Here is a 24,396-nt window from a genome sequence, read left to right on the forward strand (position 1 = left end):
ATAGTACAAATATATACTTGGAAGAGCAACACCTCCTCTATCTTTACTCCTTGTGAGATTAGAAAGGCTAACTCTCGGCCTGGAGGAGGCCCAGATCAGCTGTCTAATAAGGGAATCTATTCTATTGAAAAAGCACTGAGGAATCATCAGGGGAGCCCGGAGGAGCACGTATAGCAATTTGGGAAGGAGAATCATCTTCAACAATTGAATGCGACCCATGGGGCCCAGCAGCAGGGATTCCCACGCCCTGACTTTAACCAGAGTTGCGTCACACAAAGGGAGTACATTGGTCATATAGAAGTCAGTCAAAGGCAATTTAATTATTACCCCAAGATACGTGAATTGAGGGACTACAGGAAAAGTGAAAGCAATGGGGCAGTCCTGAGAGGGGAGCAGGTCCACTGGGAAAATCACTGATTTAGCTGGGCTAGTGACCAGACCGGAGACTCGGGCAAAGTTGGTAGTCAGGGTGTACATGGCTTGTGGAGAGAGAACCCAGTCACCTAAGTATATTAGAGTGTCATCAGCATAGAGCTGTATACGCTCTTCACGTTGCCCAATTCGCCACCTCTGAATCAAAGGACTTGACCTAATGACCTGGGCAAAAGGCTCCATGGCCAAGGCAAAGAGGAGCGGAGATAGGGGGCAGCCTTGGCGTGTGCCATGTTTCAAAAAGAATGGGGCGGACTGGGCGCCATTCACTAACAGGGATGCCTTAGGTGCAATATATAGCAGCTTGATCCAGTTTGTGTATGCTTCACCAAAGTTAAATTGTTTAAGAACAGCCCAGATATATGGCCATTCCACTGTATCAAACGCTTTAGATATGTCAAGAGCGGCAACCGACCTTTGACCTTTGTTATCGTGAGAAGTAGCCAAATTTAGGAACAACCTCCTGAGGTTTAAGGCAGTGGATTTGCCCAAAATAAAACCCGTGAGATGGGGCGGTAAGCATCCATCTGTAACGGGTTTTTCCCTGGTTTAGGAAGCAGAATTATAGATGTTTCGTACATAGAGGCTGGGAGAATCCCCTCTATCTGTGCTTGTCGGAGAGTCTGAAGGAAATGAGGAGCTATAACTTCTTTAAAACGCTTATAAAAATCAATTGGGAGACCATCAGGACCAGGTGTTTTTTTTAGTGGGGAAGGAATCAATAGCTTCCAGGACCTCTTGTAAGGTGTCAGGCTCTTTGGAGACAATATAGGAAGAGCAGTTAGAACTGCTGTTTAGTGTACAGCTCACTGAACCCGTAGGGATGATTCAAGTGCAAGTTGAAGCGAAGTCGTAGTCGTAGAACAGGCAGATGGTCGATAGGCAGGCAGCAGACAAGACGTAGTGAGGGACAGGCCGAGGTCAAAAGGCAGGCAGAAGATTATCGAAATGGTAAACAGGCAGAAGTCAGTAGGCAAGCAGAAGACAAGCGAAATCCAAAGTCAGGCCGAGGTCGGTAACGAGAGAAGCAAATCCAAAAGGCAAGCAGGAACAAACAGGAACGAGTCCAAGCAAGGAAATAACCAAGCACCGTTTGCTTTTGCTGAAGACTATTTAAAGGGACAGATTTGGCGCCAAACGTGACGCCGCAGCGTGATTGACGCAGAGCGTCAATTAGCGCGCTCGCGTCCGTCGCGACGCGCTCGCGTCCGTCGCGACGCGCTCGCGTCCGTCGCGACGTGCGCGCGTCCGAATAAACGGACGCGCGTCCGAATAAACGGACGCGGGCCCACGCAAAGACGCGAACGTGGGCGTCAGACGCCGAAGATGCCCAGAAGCCTGCGCACCCCTGCGCCTGCGCCCCACATCGGACAGAGCACTAGACAATTTTGGCACAAGTACCTTACATAAGGTGATATCAGTATCCATCTGTAACTTATAGTCTTGTGGGAGCATTGGCAAATTCAAAGACCCTAGGAACCCAGTTATCTCCTCCTCAAAGGCCTTAAGGTGTGATTGATAAATTTGGGTATAATAATCTGTCAAACTGGCTGCAATGTTTGTAGGGTTCGTGTGACGAGTGCCTGCTGAATCAATGATTGCTGAGATCACAGGAGGGAAGAGTGAGACCTGGCAATGTAAGCTAGGAGTTTCCCTGCACGCTCCCCATGTTCAAAATATGCCGCTCTGGAAAAAAGCAATTTTCTACTAGCTTTAGAGTGTTGATACTTAGCATAATTTTGCTGCAACTCTTGAAGTTTGCGCAAGTTCGATTGACTGGGGACTAGTGTGGCTAGAAATTCGGCGTCCTGCAACTGTTTAGTCAAATCCCTTTCCTCTGAGTTACGTTTTACTGCTATAATTTCTGAGTTAAGGATGCCACGTATAAAAGCCTTAAAGGCATCCCAAATCACCAAGGGACTGGTGGTGCCATCGTTATCGGAGAAAAATTCAGACACCCTAGCAGCTATCGAGTCGTCTATGTTCAAAATTTCCAACCAAGCCGGGTTCAAGGACCAGTGAGTAAGCTTAGGGGAGTCTGGGCTGTCCCATTTAGAGAGTAAAGGAGCGTGATCGGAAATACCCCTTGGTAGGTATTCAGAGGAGGTTAGGCCGACCAGGAGAGAATTGGAAACAAAAATAAAATCAATACGGGAAAGGGAGAGATGAGAAGTCGAGAAGCATGAGTACTGTAACTCTAGGGGATGTAAATGTCTCCAACCTTCAGTAAGGCCTAGTTCGGTTGTTAAAGCCAGCAAGTTAGTAGGGGGAGAAACAGAGCTGCCTTGGCCTCTGCTGACCCTATCGAGATTTGGATTAAGTGTAGAGTTGAAATCACCAGCACATATAACTTTCGCTTGAGGGTGAAGGAGAATAAATTCTAGCAACTTTTTAATGCAGTGGTCTGAGTATGGAGCGGGGATATAAATGTTAGCCAAAATGGTCTCCGCAGCATTTAATAAGCAGTGTACAAAAACAAATCTGCCATTGGGGTCGGACTTAGTGGACAAGGGTTGGAAATTAGCAGATTTCCTGACAAATATGGAAGTACCTGCTGTATAAGTAGAGAATGTTGAGTGAAAACTCCAACCCACCCAAGGTTTACGAAGAGAAAGTAATTTCCCCCCCACTAAATGTGTTTCTTGAAGAAACACCACATCAGAATATTGCTTTTTAACGTAATCCTAAACCAATCTCCTTTTGATAGGGTCATTCATACCCCTTACGTTCCAACTTAGTATAGAGACCCCCATTTGTTAAACACAGCCTGACCAACAGGATCAGTATACAAAGGGTAAATCATCTTAAGAGCTAGACTTTCGTGCTTGAAGAATCCCGCATGCCTGAAAAACTGTAGAAACAAAAAAACAAAGACATTTACCCCACCAGATGGGCAGAATTTCGCATAGTGCACACATATCAAAACATTTTCCAGTAAACTGCCATCTTCCCGTCCCCTCCCCTTCCAACTTCCGAAAAAACTGGAAGCAGAATTTACCCAAACAGTTAACCAGTAAACTAAAATACGCTCATGAGCGAGCAGTTCGGGGTGTGGATAGCTGGGGATCCAGCTAGGCCCATGAGGCCTTCGTTGAGAGGAGAACAAAATAATAGTCAAACAAAAGAAAACATTTCCGAGCAGCCCCAAGGCCATGGACCCTATGTAACAGGGGCGAGTGCCATCAAAACAGATGAATATGAGCGACTTGTAGAGGCCAAGGCAGTTATCCAACTATGCATGGCCAGATGAGTAGTAGATACCTGGGATGACAAAGCAGGAGTCCAAGGCCTTTGAAAAAACAGAACTGCTACGTCAAAGCCCATAGTAACTGAACACCAAAGTGACCTAGAATAAGACAGCACATAAACCATTGGATGCAGAGTAGCGGTGGACCAATAAGCAGAGAGCCCGAACAGTGAGTCCAGGTGATGGAGGTTAACATAGTAGATAAACCCCATTTGTAATCCAATGCGAGTCAACAGCAAACCAGATGTAGAGGCACAACAAAAAAAAAAAAAGGGGGGGGAAAGGTAACAGGAGAACTAAAAGGTACAAAAAATCAACAAAACAACATCAGGGTACACACTAATCCAGGGTTAGTTGTGCTGAGCCTTGTATGTTGTAAGCCAGGTATCGGCCTCCTGAGGTGAGGTGAAGAACTGGACTTTGCCATCCATCGCAATGCGGAGCTTGGCAGGGTACATCATGGCATAAGAAAATTTAGCCCGTTGTTTCTGAACTTCCTGCGAATAGTCAGGATAGATTGCAATGTGTGAGTTCTCAAATGGAAGTTGCCACCTACCCCTTTGATACACCATTGGTTGATTTATAGACAGTTGGCAGTGCAGTCGCCCACAGCAACCTTTATATCTTTGCTTTTATTTTCTGACTGATGAAACCTAATTCCTGCCTATTAGTATTCTAAATCTGTAGTTACATTTAAAATCATTAATTACCAGAAATTCCACAGATCTATCTGGAATCTTTTATCTAGAATTATTTTTTGAAACAACATTTAAGCAATTAGTTAATAAAAGAGCAGTGTGAAACAGAGCCCTTGCTGACTGCAGTAAACCAGAGTCTTCATTTATTTTGGGGGAACAGAATGCTCTGCAAATATAATATATGTGGGTGTCTACTCAACATGAGTTAGCCCATTTGAGTGGTCCCTGTTGATACATAAAATACACAAAAATCCACTGCAGATTCAGTTACACACCAAGGGGCAGATTTAGGGCTCTTACAGATGGGCATTTTTGCCATACAATCCCTTGCGTTCCGTTCAGCCACAGGAGAGTGCAGGACTAAACGCAGCCGATTCTTACTTATGGGCGCATACTCATGATGTCACATGTAAGCATCAAAGCAGATGGAAGACAGTATATTGTGTTCCACTTGCGTTCGGCACTTAGATGTGATGTCATGAGTAGGTGCCCATCAGCTACGTTTAGTCCTACGCTCCCCAGCGGTTTGGGATGAATTAAAACAGATTATAGTTCAACATTTTATAAAGAGAAAGTGGGTTATTTTTTCTGTTTTGAGTTGTAATTTCACTCTTTGATTCAACCCCTACATAGTAACATATTAACATAGTAAGTAAGGTTGAAAAAAGACACGTCCATCGAGTTCAACCTTTTTTTTCTTTTTATTAACTACCTATCTGCCAGTTGATCCAGAGGAAGGCAAAACACCCATCTGAAGCCTCTCCAATTTACCTCCGAGGGGGAAAAATTCCTTCCTGACTCCAAAATGGCAATCGGACTAGTCCCTGGATCAACTTGTACTATGAGCTATTTCCCATAACCCTGTATTCCCTCACTTGCTATCCAACCCCTTCTTAAAGCTATCTAATGTATCAGCCTGTACAACTGATTCATGGAGAGAATTCCACATCTTCATAGCTCTCACTGTAAAAAAAACCCTTCCGAATATTTAGGCGGAACCTTTTTTCTTCTAATCGGAATGGGTGACCTTGTGTCAGCTTGAAAGACCTACTGGTAAATAAAGCATTTGAGAGATTATTATATGATCCCCTTATATATTTATACATAGTTATCTTATCACCCCTTAAGCGCCTCTTCTCCAGCTTGAACATCCCCAATTTGGCCAGTCTTTACTCATAGGTAAGATTTTCCATACCTTTTACCAGCTTAGTTGCCCTTCTCTGTACCCTCTCTAATACAATAATGTCCTGTTTGAGTGATGGAGACCAAAACTGTATGGCATATTCTAGATGGGGCCTTACAAGTGCTCTATACAGTGGAAGAATGACCCCCTCCTCCCTTGACGCTATGCCCCTTTTAATACAGTTCAAGACCTTTATTTGCCCTTGATGCTGCTGACTGACATTGCTTGCTACAGCCAAGTTTATCATCTACAAGGACTCCAAGGTCATTTCCCATAATGGATTTGCCTAGTGCAGTCTCATTAAGGGTATAAGTGGCTTGGATATTTTTACATCCCAGGTGCATGTCCTTACATTTATCAACATTGAATCTCATTTGCCACTTAGCTGCCCAGATTGCAAGTTTGTCAAGATCATGTTGCAAGGATGCCACATCCTGGATGGAATTAATTGGGCTGGATAATATTGTGTCATCTGCAAACACTGATACATTACTTACAACACCCTCCCCTATGTCATTAATGAACAAGTTAAATAAAAGTGGACCCAATACTGAGCCCTGGGGGACCCCACTAAGAACCTTACTCCAAGTAGAGAATGTCCCATAAACAACCACCCTCTGTACCCGATCCTGTAGCCAGTTTCCTATCCACGTGCAAATGACTTCATTAAGCCCAACAGACCTTAGTTTAGAAAGCAGTCGTTTGTGGGGCACAGTATCAAACGCTTTTTGTTGCCCCAGTATATTTTTGTTTTTTGCACCAGACATTTAAAGATATAACATTATGGTCACTATTACCCAGGGGTTCAATGACTTGCACATTTGCTATAAGTTCTGGGTCATTTGAGATCACTAAATCAAGAATAGCATTTTTTCTGGTAGGCTCCTCAACAACCTGTGCTAAAAAATTGTTGTGCAATAAGTTTATAATACACAAAAGCCATGAATATCTTGTAAATTATATCCTTATAAACGGTGAGTAGTGATGTCATCAGTTATAAACGGTGAGTAGTGATGTAATTTCTGTCACATGACTCACTAAAATTTGTGTATTATAATAAATAAAGTACCCCCAGTTGTAAAATATGAGGATATTAGAAGTTACCTCGGAGTTCCATGACCTGTATAAAAACACTCGGCCTTCGGCCTCGTGTTTTTATATGGTCATGAAACTCCTCTGTAACTTATAATATCCTTATATTTTACAAGAGGGGGTACTTTATTCACTATATAAACTTGTTCCCATTAACTGATCTAGCAGTACCGTTGCTCCAGTCAATATCTGGGTAATTAAAACCCCCCATTATCATTACTTTACCTAAACTAGCAGCCTTTTCTATTTGCAATAGGAGCTTTGTCTCTTCCTCCTCACTCACATTAGGGGGTCTATAGCATACGCCTACAATTGATTTGCTGGAATCTTTACAATTGGTGAAGAACTCCACCCATACGACTTCTGCCCACTCATTTTCTAACATAACCTCCTCCTTTATATAAGCTATTAAATCCTGCCTAACATACAGACATACCCCTCCTCCTTTTCTATTGCTTCTGTCCCTCCGAAACAAAGTATAGCTGCTGATATTTACTGCCCAGTCATGCGACTCATTCAGCCATGTTTCGGCAACACCAATCACATCATATTTTCCTTCCAACACCAGCACCTCCAGCTCTCCCATTTTACCAGTCAGACTTCTTGCATTTGTAAACATACATTTAATACTGGTACCATATTGAACATATGACATGTGGTCCTCCCTATCCTTTACAGTACCCCCAGCCAAATCTCCTCCCCCATTTTGCCTTTCTTTGCCCACTATCTCATCTAACCTGTCTTCCACTGAATCTTTTACTGAACCCTCCCCCCCATCTTCTCTCCCAAAACAGCTGCCCCATCATCATTGAGGTGCAGCCCATCCCTAGCAAAGAGCCTGTAGCCGACTGAGAAATCAGCCCAGTTCTCCAAAAACGCAAAACCCTCCTCCCTACACCAATCTTTCAGCCACGCATTAATTTCCCTACGCTCCCACTGTCTCCTTAGTGTTGCTCGTGGCTCAGGTAATATCTCTGAGAAAATTACCTTGGAAGTCCTCGCCCTCAGCTTTGCACCTAGTTTTTTAAAAACTTTTTAAAAACTAAGCGTATTAATAAATGAATCAATACAACCAAGCAGCACCTCATCCCCAGATAAAGATTCACACTAGTACCAGTACTATGCAGTAAAGTCCCAACACCCTCAATTCATATATATTGATTACTGTACTGGGATCCCTTAATTTTTTATTGTACTTTTCATTTATTATTTTTTTTTAAAGAAGTGATGGATCAGTCACTATTTATCAGTTGTGGAGGCTTATTTATTTAAGGTTGGATTTTAGTGGTTTTGGAGGTTTTTGAAACCACAACTAAACTCACAAACCCTAAATCGACGATTGGCATTGAATTTGTTAAAATATCTGAATGGAAAAAGTACAAACGTAAAAAAGAAATTACTGAACAATGTGCTAAAGAAATACGAATACAGTGTACCTTAAGAACTTTAAACATTAAATAAACAGCAAATTATTGTTTTGCCACCAATATGGATGCATGCAACTTAATTGAGATCAAGGACAAGGTATTGCTTTATTGTTACAAAGAAGGGGAAAATCCGTTTTTAAAAAGTAGAATATTTTGCTTAAAATTTACGCTATGGGAGATGGTCTTCCTGTAATTTGCAGCTTTCTGGATAATGGGTTTCTGGATAAAGGATTCTATACCTGAAATATGAGATTCTATGTATGGGCTGAAACCTGCTGCTCATAATGCACAAAAACATAGAGAAAGGTTACCCAATTTGCTGCTGAAGATAGTTTCTTTAAATCTTTGCTACTGACCTACTATTTTTGCTTTGAAGCTGTATCTGGGCGTGCAGTTATTTTTATGTACTGTAGATGACGGAACACATAGGGCAGATTTATCAAAGTGTGAAATTAGAACTTGCTACAGTGAGATTCCTCCACTCCCTGTCGATGGGTGTAAATAAGAATTTTCCCTCTTAAATACGCCTCTTAAAACCTCAATTAGAGCTTACCAATGACAACCCTATGAAATTAGAGCTTGCAACAATAAAATTTCCAGTGGCAAGCTCTAATTTCACCTTATAATAAATATACCCCATAAAGCGTTTCATCTTATATATTGCCCATGTGGTTCTAACACTTTCCAGCTAAAGTTTTTAAAATTATAGCACCATTTTAAATTTGCAAAAAGTGTATAATTGTTTGGGTCTCTTCCCTTAGAAAACGGACCTTTCTGCTTATATTATTATGGGGTGCCATTTGTCCCAAATACATTCTGTATACAAAACTATCTCTAATACACAGAATGAATGTCTCTCGTGGTATATAAGTATTTATGACCATACACAGATAAATATAATATACAAAAGACTTATTTCTATTAAAGAATGAAAACAAAATCTGGTTAGTGCACAAAAGGATGTCATTATATCACAAACTCCATTCTGTACAGTTTAACAAGCAATCTGTCTCACAAATGTATAACCTCCATGTAACGGACACACTTATGTGCAAAGTTACTTATAGAATGAATTATGTAAAAACAAAGTTGGACATAATATATAATAGTGTAACTAACTAGTGCTTGTCAAGCTAGATTTGAATGACAAAATAGATATCTGTGACAGAAAGCAAGATTTTATAGCACAGGATTCATTCTTTCCACAAAATGACAGTTTTGTTTCACAAAACAGATAAAATAACCATTCTGTGAAGCAACACTGTCAGTCACATTCCTGAACCAATAAGAACAAAGCTTATTGCCATATACAAACAAGATGAGAAGTGGCCAGCTCTGCTCCACATGGCTAAGGCAAAGTATCTGACCTGCTATAGAGGGCGCCCTCTAATGTCCCCTGTGCTGCATAGTAATAAACATGAACAAACCTTTCCTAAAAGAGCTGCTGTTAAACACTACAGGTTCATAAATGGAAGTTTTTACAAATGGCTGAGAAATATAATGCTGCACTTATAATGATTGTAGAGAAAGAAAAGTATGCAAAACATAAATATGATAATTTTAAGTGATATGGCTATTCTTATTGTAGTAACCTGTTTGTGTGGCCATTTTGGTTAAGGGCATTCCTGCTGTTTTGCCATTATTTTATGACTCACTCCTGTTCCTCTTCCTGTCTAAGCTGAGAGCAATAATGGGACAGGCCACAAGCCACAAGCAGCCAGACAAGCACAGTAACTTCTGGTACATTTAATAGAAGATGGCAGGTGGGTGTGGCCTGTCCCATTATTGCTCTCAGTTTAGACAGGAAGAGGAACAGGAGTGAGTCATAAGATAATGGCAAAACAGCAGGAATGCCCTTAACCAAAATGGCCACACAAGCAGGTTACTACAATAAGAATAGCCATATCACCTAAAATGATCATATTTATGTTTTGCATACTTTTATTTTCTACAATCATTATAAGTACAGCATTATATTTCTCAGCCGTTTGTAAAAACTTCCATTTATGAACCTGTAGTGTTTAACAGCAGCTCTTTTAGGAAAGGTTTGTTCATGTTTATTACTATGCAGCAGAGGGGACATTAGAGGGCACACTCTATAGCAGGTCAGATACTTTGCCTTAGCCATGTGGAGCAGAGCTGGCCACTTCTCATCTTGTTTGTATATGGCAATAAGCTTTGTTCTTATTGGTTCAGGAATGTGACTGACAGTGTTGCTTCACAGAATGGTTATTTTATCTGTTTTGTGAACAAAACTGTCATTTTGTGGAAAGAATGAATCCTGTGCTATAAAATCTTGCTTTCTGTCACAGATATCTATTTTGTCATTCAAATCTAGCTTGACAAGCACTAGTTAGTTACACTATTATATATTATGTCCAACTTTGCTTTTACATAATTCATTCTGTAAGTAACTTTGCACATAAGTGTGTCCGTTACATGGAGGTTATACATTTGTGAGACAGATTGCTTGTTAAACTGTACAGAATGGTGTTTGTGATATAATGACATCCTTTTGTGCACTAACCAGATTTTGTTTTCATTCTTTAATAGAAATAGGTCTTTTGTATATTTTTTTTCTCTGTGTATGGTCACAAATTCTTATATAACATGAGAGACATTCATTGTGTGTATTAGGGATAGTTTTGTATACAGAATGTATTTGGGACAAACGGCACCCCATATATTATAGCATAAACACTATAAGGGTGTAAAGTGCAAACACTTTCAACCTTGTTTTGAAATAAGTCCAATTGTTTTCTGCTCAATCCACTATGTACTCTTATCCTAAACCACATCCGCTATAGAAATATTAAGGCCTTATTCTAATTCCTATCTTGATCCCAAGATAATGGACAACTATAATGGATAACTGTTTAGAGTCCTTTGCTGCAATGATATAGGACATAAACCACTATGTCTGGGAAGTAAAAATGTAATTAGCAAGGTGAGATGAAATAAACCATTGCTTATGATATACTGTATGTATGAGGACTCCACATCTATATACAGCTAAAACACAGGGGCTTCAACTGAGCTGAATTTCATTCTGGTACTCCCTCACTCCCTTGATTATACAATTTTTATAATAGCCAAGCATTGACTAAAGAGCCTACCCATTGGAAGAATTTAAAAAGCATGGAATGGATGCAGCAGGTCTAGCAAAGTCAGCATTATAGCAATAATGATGATAACAATAAAACAATATTTATTTAACATTTTAGACTTCTTTGCAATAGGGACAGTTAGCCTTGATTTAGGTGGATTCACTCTGCAACTTTCCTAGCTCTCCTGTTGGCAAATCCCCCCCTGTAAGCCAATTTCCTATAGATTCTGATTCCCTGGGTCAAAGTTAGAGGCGGCCGTGGAGGTACATGTTTGTATTTAGCTACCCCCATACTATTAAACCCTACCCTTTGGTTCTCCAGTTTACTTCCACACTTCAAGAACACGCTGACCTGTTAATTGGTTCTTGATAAAATAGAGACCTCAGGTTGTAAGCTCCACTGGGTTTAAATTGTAATATCAGTAATTCAGTTAATAAATGTGTAAGCGATAATAAGGAATAATAATAATCATATGCATACTAGGTCATTATTGGTATAAGAAAATCCACAGGTTTAATGATGTAGATCCAGTTCCAACACTCTTTAGTAAACATATGCCTAGTATAGGATACTGCATTAAGTTAATTAAACGAAAAAAATTAAAGAGAAATGTTTCAGGTATGCAAACATTTTTTGATTCCACTCACTGAAGGAATACAAGCCCGCCCTATATTCACCTTGTTCCATTGTTCAGTGATGAATTTTAGGACCTGATGCCCCTCATCTTTCCATAGTAGGTGGTGCACATCACAGTGGAACAAGGTGAGAGTGAATACATTTAGATATATTCCTGGACGTTTAGATAATATTTATGCATCTTTTCTCCATAAGCCTCCTGTCAAAAAAGGGGGGAGTATAGTTCCCTTTAAGTACCAGTATAACTTTGTTCAACAAAAAAGACCCTGTATAAAATCCACCACTTATCTTTGTGCTACTGCTTTTTTTTGCTTAGTCATGTCTGTAGCAAGAGCTCTGATCGAAATCAGATGGCAACCTAGCAACAAGGTTGGGCGTGGGTTGAAGGAAGGCTTTCAAGTTCTCCTTTTACAATAATAACATATAAAAATGTTGCTGGACTCCTGCCATTCAAGGTTCCAGATCAGAGGTCATAAGAAAAGCTATTAGATAAATGTAAATATTATTCCAGAGTTTCCACTGTACTTTAACTTTTTATTGAAGGTTATTATTAATAAAGTTTACAGCATACTTTAGTTCTGTGAGCTGTAGTCCAACACTATCAGGGTTTTATACCTGCCTGCTTTATGTAAAGTAGGCCAATAAAACACATCAATAAGTGTATATTAGAGTAAAACATTTACTTGTTGAATGATTACTTAAACAAAGACAACTAATTGCAATTTGTATAGATAATTCCTCTATTGGCCCGGCTCCCCACTTCCTCCCCACCTAGTCCATTACTTGAAAAAGTGGCTGTAATGCTGATTTATCCATGCAGAGCAGTGAAGCAGAGTTCATGGGCACCATGTTCTGTATCTTCCGAAATTCTTCTTTCCCTTGTAATATTTGAAGCTTTCCAGCACATGCATATTAAAACTATGGAATCCACATAGCGTCATGCGGCATATTGGACATTGAGGGGTTTATTTACTAAAACTTTATGGAAAATATAATTCTCCCTAACCCGAATCCCCTTAATCTACCATTAAAACTTCTTGAAAAAACAGTGAGACAAAAAAGTCAAGACAAAATCAGGCGTTAATTCGAATGGTGTGAATTGTTGCTTCAAAAACTAGACTTTATCGAATTGTCAACCTGAAAACTCGAGTTTATCGTATTATCGAATGAAAACCAATAAAAACACCCAAAACTTTAGAGAATCTCAATTTTTAAAGGGATCATCTGCCATTGACTTCTACATAATTTTAGACAGGTTTTAGCTGGAATATTTTTGGATTCAAATTTATAGCAGATTCAGAGCATAAAAAATCACAAAAAATTTAATTCATGCTCCCCCCCCACTCTGATGATGATAGAAGTAGCTTGCATTGTGGATAATGCACACTTGCATTGTGGAAAAAAAACATGATATTTTGCTTCCCCATATTGCATGTTGCTAAATAATTAAATAAAATAAAGATTTAAATATAGTAAAAAAAAATAATTACTGTTCAAGTGCTTCCTAGGGCTGGTGTAAAACTGTAAGGGGGTGATTTATCAAGGTTTGAATTTGAATTTTTGCCATGATTCAAATGTTTTTGCTCAAAAACTCACAAATCCGAATTTTATTTTCAAAAACTCAAATATTTGGTATTAAACAAAAAGAGCTTGAAAACTTGAATGTAATAATTGGCATCTAAAAGCTTGCAAGGTCATGTAGAGAGTGGGAGGTGTCCTAAGAAAAATTCAAGCCATATTTTTTCATTTTAAATTTTCGAGTTTGTTAACTCACAAATTTGAGTTTTTAAAGTCTATAAACTCAAAAAATGCAAGGTATTCTAGGCTTAAAAACTCGAGGTGTTTGAGGTTTTTTCATGATTGTATGCAATCTAGTTTTTTTAATTTTTTCATAAATAAGAAAACATTTTCGCGTTATTTATCAAAATCCGAAATTTTCTCACTATATTTCTGAAAACCACTTCAGCCAAAACCGCACACAGACTTCACAAAAATTTCTTGTGCGGGGAAAGACTCGATAAAATCGTGAAAAAAATCAGGATTGTAATATTTTTTCAGATTTGTCACCGAAATTTGAAGCCCGAAAACCTTCGACTTTTTCAGATTTGATGCCTGAAAACCACAAAATCTTATTGATTATTGAACGAAACCCAGTGCAGATCAGGATCTCTCCAAAATGTCAACGGGACATCTGCCATTGATTTATACATAAACTCGACAGGTCTCAGTTGGAAAATCTTGAAAAATTCTATTTTCCCTGGTTAATATGGCATCCTTTACAAGTGGGTAATCTCCACCCCCCACTTTCGACTGGACAGAGCACATTCCAAAGCAATTAGCTTTTAATTATAGTTTATAAAAGTCCTCCCCCACCCATTCCTCCTTGTCTTTTTTTCATCTGTCCTACAGTTTGACTGGCGGAGTTTTTAATTTATTTATTATATGTTTGACTTTTTATTTGGCCCACGGGACCCTTGGTTGGCTCCGAAATCCAGTGGGGTAATTTTCTTTCACCCTTCTTTTTCCCACTGAGAGAGTCTTGAGATACATGCCTGGTGGCTTGTTAATCAAGTAATAGAGAGCGTGATCCGAAGGATGCAAGATACCTTACCTGGTGGTAATGGTAGTAGGGACACGCAGGTTATATCTCAAACCTGGTGGTTGAGAGGCAAGAGGCGCCTGACACAGGGTTAAACTGAGCGAGTAGCGAAACTCGCAGTGACATTAGCGGTGACGTCAAAAAGTAGGCGGGCTTGCGGACACACTGACGGTTACCAGGAAGTGGATTCCACGCTCACTAACCCTGAGTTGGGAGGTCGGCGTGTGGCTGTTCACTGAAGCGGTTGGCAGCGGGTGCACAGGAGGCTGAATATTCAAGCGGTATGCATCTGAGATAGAAGCCAGCTAATGGTATGGTGTTTGGTGAGAATACTCACGCTTATATATTTATTCAGCAGTTTGCCATGGAGTTGCGTCTCTCACATAGCCCAGAGGTAGCTTGCAGAGATGAAAGGAGGTGGGCCATTATTTTTGTTTTATCACAATAATAAGAAGGGTGTAATGTCAGTAAAGTAAACTTTTTTTTTTTTTGTTTTGTTCTCTATCCATCTCCTCTCTTGCCTTCTCTCTATACTACATCAGTGTGTCTTCCCCAGTAAGAACAAGAGAAAAGCCAAGGTGTGCTGCTTGTGAGAATCCAGCAGTGAGACATTCAAAATTTTGTTTGGCATGTTCAAAGAAATTGTCTGGACAAACTTCAGCGGACTCTGTGGACATTATGTCCTGGATTAAGGAGGCAGTAGCACAAGGCATAAAGGAAGCCTCAACTGCAGGGAAGATAAAACAAACAAGGAAGAGAGTAGCGGAGAGAGAATGTTTCGCTATAGAGGACTCGCCTGTAAGAGACTCGTCTGAGGGAGAATTATCTGAGTTAAAGGAGGAAGATGTGATGGAACAATTCCCAACCTTTGACTTTATTTATGTAGAGCCATTGATAAAGGCCGTAAGAAAGGAATTAAGGCTAACAGAGGAGCATGAGGCACAACCCTCTACGAGTAACCCATTTAAGGTCCTTAAAAAAGAAAGGCAAACTTTTCCATTACATGAAACAATAAAAGAGATAATCACAGCAGAATGGGAGAAGGCAGATGCGAGGTTTACAATACAGAATAAGATCCAGAGATTATACCCATTTGCGTCAGATCAAGAGAAGATATGGGAAAAGACCCCTAAAGTGGATGCAGCGGTGGCGAGACTGTCTAAGAGAACAGTGCTACCAGTGGACGATGTTTCTTCATTCGCTAATCCTATGGATCGCAAGATGGAAACGATGCTGAAGAAAAATTATTTAGCCACAGCGGCTTCTTGCAGACCAGCGATAGCATTAGCCTCAGTTTCAAGAGCAATGCAGTCATGGATACATAATATAGAGAGATCTCTTAAACAAGGAGTGGATAGAGAGACTGTGATCAAGTCTATGTCAGATCTCAAGATTGCTACAGATTTTGTAGCAGAGGCATCTATTGATTTAATAAAGACCTCATCGAGGGCTCTAACATTATCGGTTGCCTCCAGAAGAGCATTGTGGCTTAGGTCATGGAATGCAGATAAAGCCTCTAAGGCAAACCTATGTAATATACCATTCGAAGGTGATATGCTTTTTGGCGCTAGATTGGAAGACCTCATAAAGAAAGTGACAGGAGGTAAGAGCGTCTTTTTGCCGCAGGAGCGCAGACAGAACTTTTCAACTGATTCCTTTCCGGATAAACAGAGACAATCATTTCGGAGTAGATCAACGTTTAGGGATCAGAAGGCATATCGACCGGGAGGAGAGTATAATCAACCACAAAGTTGGAAGAGAGGTCAAAGTACATCTGCAAGGGCTGAGAGAGGCAGAAGCTCAACAACAAGAGGCGCAAGAAGATATTTCTGAGATAGAGGCAGCCCAAACCAAAAACATCCCCAGAAGATTATCGAAGTTTATAGGGATTTGGGCAAAGTCAATATCAGATCAGTGGGTGTTAGGTACAATAAAGAAAGGATATTGTCTAGAATTCAAGTTGATTCCTCGGAAGGATCAATTAATTATTTCAGAGATTCCACACAACAGGGAGAAGAAGAGAATTCTCTTCAATTATGTGGAACAATTGCAGAAGCAAGGGGCGATTACAGTAGTACCAGAGCCTCAGCAAGGAACAGGATTCTATTCACCCATTTTCATGCTAAAAAAGAGAACAGGAGATTTCAGACCAGTGTTAGATCTGAGAGAACTCAACAAACATCTGGTGTTGAAACCATTCAAGATGGAATCATTGTTCACAATAATCCCGGAAATCAGTCCAGGAGATTGGATGTTGTCAATAGACTTGAAGGATGCGTATTTACACATCCCAGTGGCAAGAGCGCACCAGAGGTTTCTTCGTTTCACAGTGGGAAAGAATCAACATTTTCAATTCACTTGTCTGCCATTCGGCCTGGCAACGTCACCAAGAGTGTTTTCGAAGGTGCTTATTACGTTAAAAGCACAATTAAGAAGACAAGGAATCAGTGTCTATCATTATTTAGATGACATTCTCCTCCTGGTAAAGGATCCTCACAGTCTGAAGATACATCGAAATCTAGTCATTACATTTCTGGAAGAGCATGGTTGGGTCATCAACCAGGAAAAAAGTCAATTAGTACCATCTCAAGATCTAGTATACCTGGGAGCAAGGTTCTGCACAGGCAGAGCAATAGTCACAATCCCAGAAGAGAAGAAAGAAAAGATAAAACAGAAAATTGTTTGGATGATGGAAAGAGTAGAGTGTACAGCAAAGCAGTACATGAGTGTTGTGGGCCTCTTAACATCAACAATACCCATGTTACAGTGGGCAAAATGGAATATAAGAATACCACAAAGAGAGTTTTTAACCCAGTGGGATGTGTTGACACAAGATTGGGAACAGAAGATTTTGATCCCCAGGAGAGTGAAGACAGCATTGACATGGTGGTTGAATGACAATCATTTGGCAAAAGGCAGAAGGTTAGGAGACATAAGATGGGAAGTCCTAACAACAGATGCCAGTTCCACAGGTTGGGGAGCACATTGGAGGGCAGAAGTAACACAAGGAACTTGGTCGCAGAAGGAGAGTGTACTTCCAGCAAATGTTCGAGAACTGAGAGCAGTAGCATTAGCCCTACAGAACTTTGGACATTTCTTCAGAGGAAAATCGCTAATGGTTCGAGTGGACAACACTACAGTAAGATGTTATCTGGAGAAACAAGGAGGAACCAGAAGTGTACAATTGATGAAGGAATTGGAACCAGTAATGACGTGGGCACAGAACAATCTACAAGATCTGTCAGTGATCTATCTGCCAGGAAGAGAAAACAGTATAGCAGACTTTCTGAGTCGGAGTCAATTAGACAGACACGAATGGCAGATCAGTCAACAAGCTTTCGAAAAGATTGTACACAGGTGGGGTCAACCGGTAATAGACTTGATGGCGACAAGAGAGAACAGGAAGGTACATCAGTTTTATTCGAGATTTCCCGATCCAGCAGCGATAGCAACGGATGCATTGACACAGGATTGGAGCACCGGTCTTCTGTATGTCTTTCCACCTAATCCATTAATCGCGAGAGTACCATGGTACCCATTACTCAGGCGGATGGTGGTGGACAATCCAATGCAGTTGACAAACATACCCGATTTGTTAACACAGGGTCCAGTGAGACATCCACAAGCCCATGCACTAGCCCTCAAGGCATGGTATTTGAGAGGGATATATTAGTAGGATTACCATCTTCGGTGGTTGAGACCATGATGAATTCACGGAGAGCCTCGACAAATAAAGCATATCAGAGAACATGGAAAGTCTTCATGGAATATCTCAAAGAGAGACAGATTTCGGTAAAAGAAATGACAATATCAAATATTTTGGAATTTTTACAGAAAGGGTTGGAGAAGGGTCTAAGTTTACGAACCTTAAAGTCTCAGGTGTCAGCAATTTCAGCTTTTACAGGAAAAGCTTGGGCTCAAGAGCCAGCTATGATACAATTTATGGCAGCTATATTCAGGATGAGACCTCCTAGAAGAAACATCTCCCCGTCATGGAATCTACCGCTAGTATTGGAGGCATTGACGGGACATCCTTTCGAACCTCTACAAGAGGTATCAGACACAATACTAACCCATAAGACAGTCTTGTTGACAGCAATAACCTCAGCAAGAAGGGTTAGTGAATTAAGAGCTATGTCATCTAAAGAACCTTTCACAGTGATTCAGGAAGATAAGGTTATTTTAAGATTAAATCCGGAGTTTCTACCGAAAGTGTTGACATCGTTCCATTTGGATGCGGAGGTAGTACTTCCGGCATATTTTCCAAGACCTCAAGATGAACAGGAGTAAAAGTGGAACACTTTGGATCTAGTCAGATGTTTGTCTGTTTATTTAAAGAGAACAGCTGGTTGGAGAAAGTCTCAACAATTATTTGTTATCCCTTCTGGAGTAAAGAAGGGACACCATAAGCAGGTGGATAATTACAGCAATCCAGAAGGCTTACAGGTCAAAGGGGGAACAGATTCCGGAGGGGATTAAGGCACACTCCACTAGAGCTGTAAGTGCTTCATGGGCTATGGAGGCACAAATATCTCCAGAAGAGGTCTGTAAGGCTGCTACATGGAGTTCCTTCTCAACTTTTTTGAAACATTATCGTTTGGATGTGAGATCGGCAGCGGAAACAGAATTTGGACAGAGTGTTCTGTCAGCAGTCCAATCTTACAAAGAATAAAAATTATTTTTCCGTGTTCAAATGCAATATGGATTTCTGTCATTTATATACTTTCAACCCACCCTGGATACTGCTTATATATATCCCACTTGTAAAGGATGCCATATTAACCAGGGAAAAAAGAAAATTAATATCATACTTACCGAAATTTTCTTTTCATGGTTAATAGATGGCATCATTTACAAGACCCTCCCTAAGTGGCTGAATTATAAGACAAGGAGGAATGGGTGGGGGAGGACTTATATAAACTATAATTAAAAGCTAATTGCTTTGGAATGTGCTCTGTCCAGTCGAAAGTGGGGGGTGGAGATTACCCACTTGTAAAGGATGCCATCTATTAACCAGGAAAATAACATTTCGGTAAGTATGATATTAATTTTCTTTTTTTTTCTATGAAAAAATTTTGGTTTTTTTTTTATAACTCTTTGTTTATTTGAAGCTTTAACAAATCATTGTATATTATCACATGTCAGACTCATCTTTTCACATCAGATTAGGTGATCTAACGACAAGGCATACACAGTCGTATAAGTAAGTCCTATGGAGTAACGCCCGTGGGTGCATACCCTGTAGCATGTAGACATAGGAAATATGGATGGATATGAGTCGAGCACCGTAGACTAGAGCAGTATTCAAAAATAATAGAAAACAAGAAATATAAAAAATGATTAAACCATAAACCATTTGAGCCCGGGGGAGTCAAAAGAGAGGACCATATGCATACATAAAAGGAAGAGGGGGTATATATTCTCAAGAGTGATAGTGTCCCTGAAAGAGTGGACATCTGCAGGTGGGATGGGAGTCAGGCAGAGATAGTGTGTATCAAGTCCCATTGTGACCATACTTTATCAAAGAGCAATAACTGGGATCGATGTAGAGCTGCCAAATACTCCATCCGTCTCACATCTTGGATGGCTGTTTTGAGTTTGTTGTCCGAAGGAGCTCTCGGGGACTTCCAGTTTTTAGCTAAAAGACGTTTAGCTGCGGTTAATATAAGGTTGGCCAGTTTCTGTACATGTTTCTTCAATCTGGGAAATGGTTTCCCTAAGAGGAACGTTTGCGGGTCTAAATGCAGGGATCGTCCCAGTAGAGGTTCTAGTAATGCTAGAACTCCCTTTCAATAATCCACCAAGAGAGAGCAAGTCCAGAATATGTGGTACAATGTGCCTTCTACACCACAGTGTCTCCAACATGATGCTGAGGTAGTTGGATATATAGAGTGCAGTTTTATAGTTAACCTCTTTATGTGTCACACATGCCGAAGCCTTCCTGAGGTTTTCCCATATTGTAGTCCAATCATGTAAGGAGAGCTCTTCTCCCAAGGTCTGTTCCCATAACAGCATATATCTGTGTTTCACAAATGAGAGTTCTGTGTCCATCGTGAGGATTCCATAAATATCTGAAATTAGACCTTTTCTATGGGATCTGGTGGCCATAATAGTGTCCAGTGGGGTCTGGTTTTGAGGTAATTGGGGACCAATAATCCTCAGGACATAATGCCGGATCTGCAGGTATTGATAAAAAATTGCATTGGGTAAGTCACCATGTTTAGCTTGTAGCTCGTGAAAGGTGTGAAGTTTACGAGTCAACGGGTTATAGAAATCTCTCACCTGCGTTAGATCATTTCTCAACCATGGTTGGGCAAATGAGGCGGACAGGCCTGGGACAAAGTCCGGGTTGCCGAAAATAGGGGCCAAACTGTGAGGGCTTTTAACAATATTGTAACGTGATTTGGAATAGTTCCATATGGCCAAAGTCAGTTTCACAGAGTTCAGCGTAATGTCTTTCAAGGGAATCAGTTTGTTAATATCCAACAATAAAAAGGCAACTGTATACGGAAACATTGCATCATTTTCAATCGTGACCCATTTACCACAATGTGATTTGTCAGACCAGGCTACTGCTTGTCGCAGTTGTGCTGCTAGGAAATATTTAAGAATATCTGGAGCACCCAGGCCCCCCCATTTAATTGGGGTCACTAATACCTTACGAGCTATCCTATGCGACTTGGAGGCCCAAATGAATTTAGTTAGTCTAGCCTGCAGAACCTTCATGACCTTGTTAGGTATACGAATAGGGAGCGTTTCGAAGTGGTAAAGTAGTCTAGGGAGGGAAACCATTTTGGTCGTGGTCATCCTACCAAACCAGGAAAGCGTATGGGAGGTCCACTTCTCCAGGTCGCTATAGAGCTGGGAGAGAAGGGGGTGTAATTTTCTTTGTACAGCGTTGCATAAGTAGGAGTGATCCTGACACCTAAGTACTTAATATAATCAGATTTCCATTTATAGTTAAAATTTAATTGTAGGAGTTTAGCTTGGGAGTGAGGTATATTTATTGGGAGAGCCTCAGATTTATCCTGATTAATCTTGTGATTGGAGAGCTTACTGAAAGTGTCTAACAAAGCGTGTAAATTTGGTAGAGATGTCAAAGGACGTGTAATATTGAGTAGGACATCAGCTTGGGAGTGAGGTATATTTATTGGGAGAGCCTCAGATTTATCCTGATTAATCTTGTGATTGGAGAGCTTACTGAAAGTGTCTAACAAAGCGTGTAAATTTGGTAGAGATGTCAAAGGACGTGTAATATTGAGTAGGACATCATCAGCGAATAAGGATATTTTGTAAGTCTTTCCTCGGTGAGCGATGCCATGTATATTCTGAGAATTTTTTACTGCAGTAGCCAGGGGTTCAATTGAGAGTGCATATATGAGGGTAGAAAGAGGGCATCCTTGGCGTGTGCCATTGGAAATCGGAATAATAGAGGAGAGGTATCCCTCTATTTTAACGGCTGCTGTGGAATTAGAGTAAAGAGCCGAGATTGCATTCCGGAAGGGAACCCCAAAGCCCATCAGATCTAACACCTTGTTCATGTAAGCTCAATCAAGGTGATCAAAGGCCTTCTCCGCATCTAGACTCAGGACCAGGAGAGGGGTTTGAGCGGTATTTGCAATATCAATGAGATTAATCACTTTCCTGGTGTTGTCTCCAGCTTGTCTATTGGAGATGAAACCCACCTGGTCCTTGTCTATCAGCGAAGGCATAAGCTTGGTAAGGCGATTGGCCATAATTTTACTGAAAATGTTGAGATCTGCATTTAGCAAAGCAATTGGACGATAACTAGCGCAGTTCTGGGGGTTCTTTTCTTCCTTCAAAATTAGGGAGATATGGGAATAGAGCATAGAGGGAGGTGGGCTGGAGCCATCTAGGATATTATTGAAAATTACAAGTAATTGTGGACCCAATACCTTATAAAAGGTTTTATAGTATAGATAAGTTAGACCGTCTGGTCCGGGGGCTTTTTTCATTGCCGAAAATTTAAGGGTGTCCTGGAGTTCCTCCTCGGTAATAGGAGCGTTAAGAGTGGAATTAGCTTCCTCAGTTAAAGTAGGTAGGTGTGATGGGGATAGCATGTCCTGAATGTGTCGTTCTAAATCTCTAGAGATTTTTGGGAGGGGGGATGGTAAATTATAAAGTGAGCTGTAGTAGGCCCGGAATGTGTGAAGGATCTGGTCCCTAGTGTGGGTAAGGTTACCTTGTTTATCTCGGATAGCTACGATAGCTCTTTGAGCCTTTTGGTCCTTCAATTTACGAATTTTTACCGTATTCGTAATACCGTTGTCTCGTGTATGTGATTGCCTTTTCCGCCTGTGTTATGGCTAAGTCTCTTAACTGTCCCCTGAGTGAGGTAATGCGAGCTAATCTAGGAATACTTGGGTTCCGGGCGTATTTAATCTCTAAATTGTCGAGTCAACAGTAATCTACGTTGTGCCGTCGACTTTTTCAGGTTAGTCGCAACTGCTATGAGTTCACCTCTCACCCATGCCTTATGAGCTTCCCAGGTTACAAAAGGAGAGGAAACTGACCCCTGATTCCTCTCAAAAAAATCAGTCTCTAGTTGTGTTTTAGTCTCATTGAGTCTCCAGTGGAAAAGTTTTCGCTGTAGAGGCGAGATTCTAAGTGTCATCTCGACCGGGGCATGGTCAGACCAGGTGGTCTGGTGAATGTCTGCAGTGGTTAAGGCTACTAGGGAATCGTGATTGATCAAAAAGTAGTCTAAGCGTTGTTGGGAACCATGAGGGTGGGAGGAAAAGGTGAATGTTTTTTCCGTTGGGTGACATACTCGCCAGGCATCATATAGAGTGTTCGCTCGTATAAATTGTCTAAATTGTTTAGAACTTCTCTCTCTATCACTATGTATTGGTTTTCCCACTCTGTCTAAGGTGGTTGAGTGTAGCAGATTAAAATCTCCCCCTAATACAAACAAAGAGTCTAGAGGAACTTCGATTTTCTTCATCACTCTTTTTAGAAAGGATATTTGCTTTTCATTTGGGGTGTATACACATGCTACAGTTATCTTTCTATCGTATAGGTGACCTTGGAGTATGATGTATCTCCCTTTAGGATCGACCTGAGACTTTGTAACCTGTAAAGGACAATTTTTGTGGATCAGAATTGCTACTCCAGCCTTCTTAACAGGGGCCGAGGACAGATAGGAGGTGGGATATTGTTTCAAGATCAATTTAGGAGAATCAGAGTAACGGAAATGCGTCTCTTGAACCATGAGCACCTCCACTTGCAATCTGTGAGCCTCCTTGAAAAGCAAATATCGTTTCAGGGTACTGTTTAAACCCTTCACATTCAATGTAACAAACTTAGCCATAATCACATTGCATGATAATCTGTGGTTTTACCTCTCCCAATAGAAGGGGGGTGTGGGGATCCCCCGGGCTCAAACAATAAAAAAAAACAATGATAATATCAGAACATTGAACATAACTATCAGACATTTTTGTCAAAGCTTTCGTTGGTAAATGCTTTCAACTGGTGGTGTAGTTGTGGGGCAAGGTTGTGCCGTCTACCTTGCTCCAGGTGAAGGGGGAACTCCCCCTTCGGTGGGGGTAACATGGGTTAGCAACCAATAGACCAGGAAATCTCCGTGTTGGTCTCCATGAATAAGGAAGGGGAATCCCCAGCGATAGGGAATACACTGTTCCCGTAGTGTTGCCGTGACTGGTTTGAGGGTCCTTCTCTTAGCTAGGGTGGCAGGGGAGAGATCGTTGAAGATCTGGAGGGTGCCACCGTTATAGGCAATGTCCCGCTTGTTCCGTGTCGCCATTATAATTTTCTCTTTAGAGGAGAAGAAATGCAGCCTCAGAATAACATCACGGGGTTGCTTAGTTTGCGGGGGTCCCCCAGTCAGTGCTCGATGGGCCTGATCTAAACGCCACTCTCCCTCAGGAAGGTCGGGCACTATGTGCTGGAACAGGGCAAATAGGTAATCATTGAGTTCAATGTGGCCTACCT

Source organism: Xenopus laevis, chromosome 2S, assembly GCF_017654675.1.
Source record: "Xenopus laevis strain J_2021 chromosome 2S, Xenopus_laevis_v10.1, whole genome shotgun sequence".
Lineage (NCBI taxonomy): Eukaryota > Metazoa > Chordata > Amphibia > Anura > Pipidae > Xenopus > Xenopus laevis.